Here is a 13,003-nt window from a genome sequence, read left to right as displayed (position 1 = left end):
TCTGACACACATAACAATTGTTTCTCTGTACCAAACAATATTGGGCCATGTGGCGCATCTGTCTTCTTATATTGCTTTTCTCCAATGAGTTGACGTTTAGACCTCTAGCCATGCTAGGATGTCAGCTGACACGCGCGGCTTTTGGTCTAGAGTTGGAAATGTCACCTCATTAAAGAAAGCGTTGTGCTGTGGGCGGCCGGAGACGCTCTGTTAGCGATATGCTTTCCTAACAGCTAGGATGAGTGTAACACTGTTTTTTTTAAAATGATGAGAGAAACTCATGTTTATTTTTAGTGATGGTAAATCCAATTGTTTGTTATACGCTTGGGTTTACCATCACTTTAAGGCTATGGCTAAACTGGAGCCTTCTATATGTATTATAAATGTAATTTCCTTACGCCCTGTTGTTTGAAATATTGAATAGGTTGTAAGTATATACATAAGATGGAATATTCTATTAATAAAAATTCCTGGGTTGAGTTACTGATAACAATATGAGGGGATCAAAATTGCTCTTGTTTTCAGCAGTTTGAAGGATTGTTTATCTTATCTCATCTCATGTAACAATTGTGCAGTTGCAGGGATTTATCCTTGCATTGTTTCTGTGCATTTTAAGTAGAAAGTTTTTTATTTTATTCAAAGAAAAGAATAATAATAAATAATTTTGAAGTTAAGCATTGTGTATCTAATACTAAATTTTCCCTACAGAAACAATTCTGTTAATGGCAAACAATATCTGCAAAGAAAAATAAAATATAAAAATTCTATATAGATATTCAATGTCTATCTTATTATCCCTCCATAATAAACATAAACAAATTTTGGCCAAGGATAATAAAACGTTGAGTACGCTCTAAAAGGGTGTCCATTTTCCTTTAAAACCATCTCTATTGCCTGTTGTATTGTATTATATATCATCCCTCTCTAAGGTCAATTGATAGATCAAGTAAAGTTTTAGCTGCTTATTGCTTAATAGTGGGTACTTTGATTTGAATCCATAACTTGAAAATATTCTTTCTAGCTAGAATTATTGTTGTATTAATTAAGTTGTTAATATTCTTTCCATAATTTAATTTATCTAAGAAAATTATATTTTATTCAGATTGCTTAACTCAAGCTTAATGTTAAGAGTTCTTGATAAAAAGTATGACGCTTTAGACCAAAACTGGTATTTCTTAGGACAAGCCCACATAAAGAGGCATATTTATCAAAGCAATCTATTAAGAAAAAGTAACAAGAAGGAGGCGCCAATGGTGCAGATCAAAATGGTATTTCAAAATATCAAACTCATGTGAACACAAGGTACTCACAATAGGAGGAGGCACTCAGTTGTGCCAGTAGATGCAGGCTGGGTTTTAACAGCAATCCAGCTGGCTGTAAAGGGCTGTAAAAGGTGGCAGCTTCTCTATCAGCATCCGATGGAAGTAGATCTGAAAATGTAAGCAAGGATAGAGGCGCCTATGGTGCAGGTAAATGATGGTACAATAAGTGCTGATCGCTCACTCTAACACAATGTACTCACATTTGTTGAAGGCACTCACTTGTGCCTACAGAGGCAGGCTGGATTTTTACAGCAATCCAGCTGGCTGTGACAGGGTGGAAAGGCTGATTATCTGGGTGTCAGAGTACAAAGACTCTATAGTAGCATAGCAAGGTGGTACCAAAATAACACTGAGAGTGGATGTGTAATAAAAAATGGATTTATTAAAACATATAAAAAATAAAAAGTTACTCCACTCCTCAAAGTGTTAAAAACAACTGGTACATCAGGAATACATGCGACGCGTTTCTCAGTTACAACTGTTTCATCAGGCATGTTTTTAGTAACAAATCTTTACTCCTTAAATAGGGCTATGCTACTCTGTGACACCCACATCCCACCCCCAACAATTAGCAAGCCATGTACCAATCAGACTCCCTCAAATATTTATGGGTCAGCCCCTATGTTTCTAGAATGATAAAAATGCTGCGATAACAGTACAATGGATTATGATATGACTAAATACCTGGCTGCTTTTTTGTATTTGTATGTGTATGTGTAATTGTTTCGGCATATGATTAAAAATACTGACCGATATTTGATAATAATGGAAAATCGTCAAATCTATGTTTTGATAGGGCATCCTAGCCGTCACTCAAAGTGTGTTAGTGAGCACCTGTGTTTGGTGCTTGTGGTTTGTCCATATGACTGTCAATCAAAGTTATTCGTCAGTTGTTACTAATGAGTGAGGCTACCAATAAAAAAGCTAATAGCAGGCGTGCCCCTGATTTTTGCTGACGTCCGTGTTAACCTGCAATACACGCCCACCGAGGGAGTGTGTTATTTGTGCCACTACGATAAGAAGTACCATGGTGATTGTAAACAATGTCTCCCATTGGTCCCAATACCGGATAGAATATCGAGGCCAGTGACGTTACAATAAGAAGTACCATGGTGATTGTAAACAATGTCTCCCATTGGTCCCAATACCGGATAGAATATTGAGGCAAGGAACGTTATTGGTCACTTAAAAAAGTAAACACAAGGCTATATTATACCGGACCCCAAATGTTGTCAGTTTGAAAGGGGGCTATCTTACCAAAGAATATGGTGAATGTAAAATATGTTTGTGGATGTGTGAATATGAACATGATGGAAATAAAATAATAATATAAGTGAACCGTTTAAAAGTTATAATAGAAAACGGAGTGTTGTGACGTGTATAGTGATGTTAATGTCATAGAATAGTGATATGTGGTTATTCATATGATTGCGTCCACCACCCTAAGGGTTATATAAAGATGAGAGTAAAAATATATATATATATCGAAAATTTAAACATATTAATGATAGGGAACGGTGTGTTGTGCCGTGTGCAGTGATGAGAATGTCCATGACTAGTGATATGTGGTTATTCATATGATTGCGTCCACAACCTAAAAGGTTATATAAAAGTGAGAGAAAAAATATATATATATATATAAAAAATTTACACATATTAATGCATGCTAATGCATTTAATGCCTCAAAAAATACAACATGTGCGGATGGAAGTGGATCGAAGTGAGACTTGGAGTGACCAACTACTCGTACGGATAACAACCACCACAAAATGATGGGTGGCCGGAAATAAATAAATATATATATATATATGTATATACATATATATATTGAGTGTAAATATGCCTCTCAAATGGGTAATGTGATATAATTAAAATTGTACTGATGTGGGTACAAGTATTCTATCAAAAAAAATGTGTATAAAGTGAAAGTGATGGAAATAATAAAAGTAAGTATTTGATAAATTAATAGTTCGGAAGCGCCCACTATTGGATATCTATCAAACTTGAACATTAGTGGGGCAAACCACCTTGATGTGATGGCAAAGCCAACTCTGGAAACAACCCTATTTTGGTCTCTGTTAAGGTGCATGAAACCTATATGTCTACCAAAGTGCTAGACAAAAGCCATAGAATCAATGACTTCATTTAGCCCTGTTGGAAATAATGTTTGGAATTTAAATATCCAAAAAGTTTCCCTTTGTCTTAGGCGCGTGAATCTATTATACTGGTGACTACTGGGAATGCTCTCCAAAGGTGTAATGTTGAATTGGCATTTTCCTGTCCTGCTATTGATGCAATAGTGCCTTGAAACACTATGTTTAGATGAGTGTTTGATTATGTTGCGTTTGTGTTCCCCCCACCTCAGGCGTATCTTCCTAGAGGTACGTCCAATATACTGTACCCCACACGCACAAGTGAGTGCATAAATTACATACCCAGAATTACATGTTAGATGTTCTCTAATCTGGTGGTTTTCCCCTGTTGCATGTGATATTATGGATTTTTTTCCATGTGTAATGAACTTGCACATATGGCACCGTCTATGTCCACATCTATAGGACCCAACATTGTTGCCATTACTCCCATTTGTGTGATCCTGACTTCTGGGTCCATATTTGTTGTATTTTTTTGTCATAACTATCTTGCTGGGTGCTAGTTTTTGTTTCAGGGTTGGCGCCCTCCTATACACTATCTTGGGTTGGGGGGCCAGTACTTTTTTTAGGACGGGATCTCTGAGCAGGATATGCCAATGTTTTTTTATAATTCTATTGACTGCCTTGAAGTTGGAATTATATTGTGTGACAAATAAAGGTTGTCCCTGATGGCTTGTATTTTCCATCCCTTTTTTGATCTTACAAGATAACAATGAACTTCTGTCTAATAATCTTGCTTTGTTGTAGCCATTTTCTACTAGATCCTTCGGATAGCCTTTTTCCCTAAACCTCTCCTTCAAAATACAAGACTGTTCATCATACATACTAGTAGAACTACAATTGCGCCTAATGCGGCAAAATTGGCTGTAAGGGATGTTAGTCTTCCAATGATTGTAATGGTTACTGGAGTAATGCAAAAAATTATTACAGTCAACTGACTTGAAAAAGGTAGAGGTATATACTGTGCCGTTGGATCCCCAAGTTAACAATAAATCTAGAAATTCAATAGTCTGTGTCTGTATATTGGATGAGAAATCTATACCCATATTGTTATTGTTTAGGGAATCGACAAATTCTTGTGCTTCACACATGGAGCCCTCAAAAATGAATAATAGATCATCTATATAACGGCCATAGAACACCAGATTGCCCCCCCACTTTGTGTTGTAGATGTAAGTTTCCTTGAAGATCCCCATAAAGAGGTTAGCAAAGCTAGGGGCAAATCTGGTGCCCATGGCCGTTCCCTTAATCTGCAGAAAGAACTGGTCTAAAAATTGGAAGTAGTTGTGTTTAAGTATGAAATCTATCAAAGATATGAGATATTCCTTTTGTTTGTCAGGCATATATATGTCCCTTTCCAAAAAAATCGAGGTAGTTCTTAGCCCCCATTCATGTGATATGTTAGAGTATAAAGCTCCTACATCGCAGGACAGCCATATATAGTTATTTTTATATTGTACATTTGTAAGTTTTTGTAACAAATCTGTAGTATCTTTAATGAACGAGGGTAGATGTTGGACATATTTTTGTAAGAACGTGTCTACATATTCACTTAGCCTATCAGTTATACTGTTGATGCCCGATATAATGGGTCGCCCCGGAGGTTTGAGGGCATCTTTATGTAACTTTGGGAGATGGTAGTAATAGGGCACGCTTGGATGGTCAGGAAGCAAGTATCTTTTTTCTTTCTTGCTTAGAATGCCCATTTTACCACCATCTTCCAAAATTTGGATGAGCTTTTTCGAAAATGTTGATGTGGGATCCTGGGCTAGTTTCCTGTAATAATTGGTATCATGAATTATACGTTCCGCTTCTCCAATGTAATCAGAATAATTTTGGATAACCAATGCCCCGCCCTTATCCGCCTGACGGATGACAATATTTTTGTCACCCGCCAGACGTCTGAGGGCTTTTTCTTCATTTGGCCAGATTCTTTTATTACTACTAATGTGATTTGGAATGGTCTCCCAATCATCTAATACTAATTGTTGGAATAAATCTATGTATGACACGTCCTCTTTAGGCGGGTTAAATGTCGAAGTAGGTGCAAGTGAGGTGTGTATGACAGAGTCAAAGAGTTCCTCAGTAAGAAGTTCAGGTTCACAGTATATAATGGGGGAAGTATTTCTATTGGGTAAATTGTCAAGAAGTATAGGTGTGCCCTCTATGTTGTTTTTCCTAAGTGACTTTAAAGCAAAATATCTTTGTAATGCTAGTTTCCTCGTGTATTTGTTGAGGTCAACAAAAAGATGGAACAAATTGTGTGTATTGGGCGGGCAAAAAGATAATCCCCTACCCAAAACCCTTATCTCGTCGTTAGACAGAGTGTGTGAAGAAAGGTTGTATATTCCTTTTTTAAGCGTGTCTAATTTCTCTTTTTGTTTGGTTTTGCCTCTGCCTCTCCGTCCCCGTTTGGGAACGGTCTTTTTTTGCCGTTTTGGAGCTGCTTGGGGGGTAACTGCTGGTTCCTCCTCCATAATGGAGCAAGGTTGGGTGCCCCTAAAAAAACCTCATTCGAGGTGGTGGCCTGATTCTCATAATGTGGAATAGGAATATTACCATTTCCACATTGTCCCTGGTTGTTATCAACATTAAAGGGAGAGAATCTATTTTGTACAGGGATCATGTTTGGGTTATCATAATAATTCTGTGTATGATCTTGATGAGGAGGCTGTTTGTTCTGGTAGCTCCTAGCTTGGTAATTGTCATGACAATTCTATGACATTAACATCACTATACACGTCACAACACTCCGTTTTCTATTATAACTTTTAAACGGTTCACTTATATTATTATTTTATTTCCATCATGTTCATATTCACACATCCACAAACATATTTTACATTCACCATATTCTTTGGTAAGATAGCCCCCTTTCAAACTGACAACATTTGGGGTCCGGTATAATATAGCCTTGTGTTTACTTTTTTAAGTGACCAATAACGTTCCTTGCCTCAATATTCTATCCGGTATTGGGACCAATGGGAGACATTGTTTACAATCACCATGGTACTTCTTATTGTAACGTCACTGGCCTCGATATTCTATCCGGTATTGGGACCAATGGGAGACATTGTTTACAATCACCATGGTACTTCTTATCGTAGTGGCACAAATAACACACTCCCTCGGTGGGCGTGTATTGCAGGTTAACACGGACGTCAGCAAAAATCAGGGGCACGCCTGCTATTAGCTTTTTTATTGGTAGCCTCACTCATTAGTAACAACTGACGAATAACTTTGATTGACAGTCATATGGACAAACCACAAGCACCAAACACAGGTGCTCACTAACACACTTTGAGTGACGGCTAGGATGCCCTATCAAAACATAGATTTGACGATTTTCCATTATTATCAAATATCGGTCAGTATTTTTAATCATATGCCGAAACAATTACACATACACATACAAATACAAAAAAGCAGCCAGGTATTTAGTCATATCATAATCCATTGTACTGTTATCGCAGCATTTTTATCATTCTAGAAACATAGGGGCTGACCCATAAATATTTGAGGGAGTCTGATTGGTACATGGCTTGCTAATTGTTGGGGGTGGGATGTGGGTGTCACAGAGTAGCATAGCCCTATTTAAGGAGTAAAGATTTGTTACTAAAAACATGCCTGATGAAACAGTTGTAACTGAGAAACGCGTCGCATGTATTCCTGATGTACCAGTTGTTTTTAACACTTTGAGGAGTGGAGTAACTTTTTATTTTTTATATGTTTTAATAAATCCATTTTTTATTACACATCCACTCTCAGTGTTATTTTGGTACCACCTTGCTATGCTACTATAGAGTCTTTGTACTCTGACACCCAGATAATCAGCCTTTCCACCCTGTCACAGCCAGCTGGATTGCTGTAAAAATCCAGCCTGCCTCTGTAGGCACAAGTGAGTGCCTTCAACAAATGTGAGTACATTGTGTTAGAGTGAGCGATCAGCACTTATTGTACCATCATTTACCTGCACCATAGGCGCCTCTATCCTTGCTTACATTTTCATATTTATCAAAGCGTCAACTATGTTGTATTCGCAGGCGTCAATACGCTCGCCAAACATCGTGGCCACGGATCTGAATAAGATCTCCTTATTTATCAAAAAATCCGTCAAAAACACGCGCGTCAAGTACGGTGCGAAGAGCATCGGAAAGGTGTTAACTAACAGTCATCGATGTCGCAGCTATTCAGGCTTTTCCCAACTTTATTTATACCATTTCAATACTGTCCACGAACAAGCACATTTCTCTTTAGCACATTATTGTATATAGTGTAAATGTATTCTTTTTCTGAGCAGGACTAATTGCGAATATAGCAAGTAGCGACATATTTGGTGCAAAGTGAAGAGTGAATTATTAGAATTCTTTTTAAGATTGGACATACATATTTTAGTATGTATATATACACACACACACATATATATACAGTATATATATATATATATATATATATATATATATATATATGTCTGTGTGTGTGTGTGTGTTATGTCAGAAATCTTTTGCAAACATATTTACATGTCCTGAAGTTCCTTTTTTTTGTTCTAAACAATGTTGTCTGTCATATCTCTGTGTTTATTTATACCACTATATGTATATATTGTAAATGTATTATTATTTTGAGCAGGAATAATTTTGAATATAACATGTAATCAGAGTATCATATGTATTTATTTGAAATCTATGGCTATTTTAAAGGGAAAGGAAAGTGAAAATTTAAGTTGCACTAGTGGGAGCTAGCTGCTAATTGGTGCCTGCACACATTTGTCTCTTGTGATTGGCTAAATAGATGTGTTCAGCTAGCTGCCAGTAGTGCAATGATGTTCCTTCAGCAAATGATAACAAGAGAATGAAGCAAATTTGAGAATAGAAGTAAATTGGAAAGTTGTTTAAAATGGTATATTCTATCCAAATCTTGAAATAATATTTTGGGGTTTCCTGTCCCTTTAAGAGCTGGGCCAGGTTTCTCTCTGCACCTGTCTTACCCCTCCTGATTGCAATCTATTTTTAAAAAACACCCCTTCACAGGTGTTATAAAATGGCCTGGCATATAAGATGACATTTCTTACTGAAAAAGAAATTCAAGAGAAGGAAGAAATACACTGAACATATCATGACAGTAAAGAGGTGAATTTAATGCCTGCTGTATCTGAATCATGACAGTTTAAAGTTAGGTGGGCTATCCCTTTGAGCTATCAACGTAAGATTTTATTGAAACAAACATCAATTCGAATTTTAAAATCCTTGTCTAAAATATTACACTGTGTGTCCTAATGTCAGCATCTTTGATACTAATTTCCCATATACATACGTTCAAAGTATAATACACAATTTAACAAATGGCACTTACAGGTTCTGATAAGTGATCAATGATAGAAGTATCGAGCAATTTGATTCGTTAGTGATAGTTTATAATGTATATTTGAATCAGATTGACTCATGTCATAAATCATGTGATTATGCATATTCCAATCAAAAGTGGTGGAAAAATTCACTAGTGTGTGGGTTATTTAGGAGTTTGCGTCATAATTAGTGCAAAAAGTGTTGCATCAAATATGGCGCGAAGTGGAGAGTGGGACTTGTATTACATGGCTTAAACATGGTGCACATATATTTTTCAAACAAATAAAAAGGAAGTTAGCTATATTATGTTGTGCATTTATTTCATTTTTATCTCTATATCTATTAGTGCGACAAGTTTGGGGCAAAACTTAGCACCAAATATGTAGAAATAATATTGTCCCCTTGATTTGTAATGAGAGAAAAAGTTGTAGCATAATACATCAGTAGTAATGTATTTTTCATTTTTATCCCTATATCTTCTAGTGCACCAAATGTGGAGCAATAATATTGTTTGATTTTTGAAGGGTATACATATTTAATAGTTTGTAATTGACTTTTATTGGGTGATATGCTTCATTGTCTTGCAGCATCGAACAAAAGATTTCTGTGCTTTCTGACTCCCTCTGAGTTCTATGGCATTCGCGACCTCAAGAGTGGCGGATTGAAAATTTTTTGATAACTTCATAAGAGCTTCAAATAGTGTCGAATAGGAAGGCGAATGAACACAATTCTGCTCAAATTCCACGGGTTTTCAACTCGCATCGATCTGCGTCGGATTGAGATTGCGGGATCGTATGTTACGTCACAAATTTCAACATTTGACGATCTTGACACTTTAAAAATTACGGCGGATCATTTAAATACTTCTCCAGCGTGGTAGAAAACCTGAAAACATGATTATTATCAGAGTCTTTATTTCCTTTAAACCAAGCATTAAAGATATCATTAAGTAGCGAGTTTATGTTACTACAGATTATAAATTGAATTTGACAACCCCCTGTGATATGATGTAAAAAGTTAAAGGGACATAAAACAAGTTGGGATAGAGACAAAGGGGCATATTTATCAAGCTCAGAATGCCCCTGCAGGCTCGCCAGAAACAGCAGTTATTAAGCGGCGGTCACAAAGACTGCTGCTCCATAACCTGTCCGTCTGCTCTGAGCAGGTGGACAGACATTGCTGGAAATCAACCCGATCGAGTACGATCGGTTTATTGACACCCCCTGCTGACGGCCTATTGGCTGCGAGTCTGCAGGGGGCGGCGTTGCACCAGCAATTCTTGTGAGCTGCTGGTGCAATGCTGAATATGGCGAGCATATTGCTCGCCGTATTCAGCGAGGTCTGTCGGACCTGATCCGCACTGTCAGATCAGGTCCGACAGACCTTGATAAATATGGGCCAAAGTATAAAAATGTGTACTTTAATTACTTTACCTAAAAATTTATACTGCAGTGCCTCACCATTAACCCTTTCTTTTTAGTTTCTGAATTGTAAAGCTCTAACTCCCCCCCACACACAATTCCTTTTATGGCTGTATCTATGTTTATTGTTCTTTTGGTAGAATGCAAAAGTGAATAGGGATTATCTGCTGGAGCATGCCTAGAAGCTGTGAACTCAGTTGAAATACAATGCCTGTGTCTAAAAACTGATAAGAGGGGTGGGTGGAGTTAGCTGCTCCAGGTAGCTTAGCTATGTAATTAATTTGCTTATTTTTGAAAATTATTGTAAAATACTTGCCAGCAATTTTTAAACAATTTTTTATGCAAACTATTTTAATTAAAGTTATCCTTTTAGGATATGCACAGATCTCAAGCTGTTTTATGGCACTAAAAATATTGTACACAATCAATGCAAATAGTTTTTAGTGTTTTTTAATGCACACAGTGTGAAATCTCAAATAGAACAACTATGAGTACGGAACCATTGCCGAAATGCATCAGCTTTTAGTAACTCCAAGTTGCTATTGTTTGTTTGAATCACTGTTTGCCTTTGTAAGTTAATTTTTACTTTTAACTATGGAGAAAACATTTATCATTTTTAATGAAACACAGAATTTGGCATCCGATGCTCCTGTGTTTATGGACTTTGCAGTGATTGAGCTATCAACAGTGAAGCACAATGCCATTTGTACATCATGTAAGCGTATTGCAACTGGCATGTGTTTAGCCATTATGGAGAAAGCTGCATAGACCTGAGGGGATGTTTCATTGAGGAAAGTGTTGTAATTGGTGGAGGTACGCTATAGCCAAATAACACCTTATGACAGGCAGATGCAAAAGGGTTTAGAAAATGCAAAACAATGCAGTGGTGAAAACACCCGAGGTCCTGACCTCAGAGGAGCTCTTTCTTAAAGTAAGTTCTGTTATATACTTAATGGCAAGTGAGGCTGGGTTGAGAGTAAACTGTTTAGTGCGGTCTAAAAAAAATGCTACTAATTGATATTTGGCAAGCCGATTTTGGTAGTTGAGTTTGCCACCTGCCCTAATCTTTTTGTTTTGTTGGGTGTTGATATATCGCTTGATGACATAAATCCTCTAGAGCAACTTGAGCTGGCGTTTCACTGAAGAATAGCAAAAAGTCAGTTTCTTACCCAGGCTTACAACAAGACAGAATGCAACTTAAATTTTCAGCATGTCAGTTCCCTTATGTCGCTATAGGAGATAGCTTCACTGACAATTTAAAAGTGATAATTTTGTGAGAAAACAAGTAATTTGTTAGCTGTTATTTTTAACACAATTTGTTTCTTTTTATTTTTTTAAATGAATGGTGATTTATTTCATATACAATTACTTTTGTTTTAAAGTTATACATATTATCCTAAAAGTTCGGGGACTGTAACAGGCCCTCTCAAATGTCAATCTTTTATAACAGATTTTTAACAGACAACTTCAAATTCATATTTAACTTATGAAATGTGTTTGCAATCTGGATAGGGACAGAAATTCTATATTGTTTTGAGTGATTTAATAGTTCAGGCATAACAGTACAGTTTAAATTAGGCTTCAATATTAGGAGGATTACTTTTTAAACTTTACATCTAAGAGATGAACAATAATGCTAGCTAATTTTCTATAGTTCAGGCAAAAATTCAGTTTTCCTCAGTATTTTTTACTCGCTAATTCAAGTGTGTGATTCAGAACAATGCTGAGCTACCTAACTGTATAGAACAACTCTAGCAGAACATATGAACATATCATACTAAAAGAACAATTGGAACAGTTGAATCATAATACACAAGTTATTTTATTGCACAATTGTATTATGTCTATAAGGAAAGTAGAGATCATTTTATCACAATGTACAGTCTGTGTAGTACACTACCCTCTTCTTACCTTTATTCCTCTCCTCCATTTGTCAACCCCTTGAATCCCCTTAGTGTGTAAGCCTACGAGCCCTGCGGTTTTGTAGATCACCTTAGTGCATCTCGCCAGGGCCCTCTACCCATTTGCTCTTATAAACGCTACCGTTGCATATTATAACTATGTTTATAGCACTGCGGAATCTGTTGGTTCTCAACTTATAACAGATAACAATAATACCTGATAATACAGATAGTAAACATATAATTAATGTGAGCTATGATCTCATTACAGATGGAAATAATATTCCTGTTGTTTATTATTTTCATAGAATTTTTTTTTTATAAACTATCATCCAGTATTACTATGAGCCTAACTGGTTTCACAAATGAAAACCTGGTAAAAGTTTTCTATAAAAAATAAAATAACTTTCTTATCATAATTTAAGGAGCTTACATTGCTCTGAGGAGCCTCTACAGGGCCCACCTTCTTATTATTTGTCTTTTACAAACTAGTATTACCTTTACTCAAAATCTATTAACTAGTTTCAGCCAAAATTACCTCATGTAGGAAGTTGTACTCTGTATTGTTTGACCATGCATTTGATTCATTTCTGCTCTAATAGGACTCCTGATTGTGACCCCCAATTTTGATGTCTGATGCCTGTCTATCATGATATGTACCAGTGATAATCTCATTCTATTATCATCTGTCCATTACGTTTTTACTGTATTGATGAGGCCTACATGGCTCCATTTTATGGAGGCAGATTTGAGAAATATGCTTATTCCTACATTCCCTTTACGGTTGTGTAAGTAACAGAGATTTATTACTAGTCCAACAACAAGATATGTATATTCTTTAGATTAAATACTGTTACCCA

Source organism: Bombina bombina, chromosome 5, assembly GCF_027579735.1.
Source record: "Bombina bombina isolate aBomBom1 chromosome 5, aBomBom1.pri, whole genome shotgun sequence".
Classification (NCBI taxonomy): domain Eukaryota; kingdom Metazoa; phylum Chordata; class Amphibia; order Anura; family Bombinatoridae; genus Bombina; species Bombina bombina.
This window is presented reverse-complemented; position numbering follows the sequence as displayed.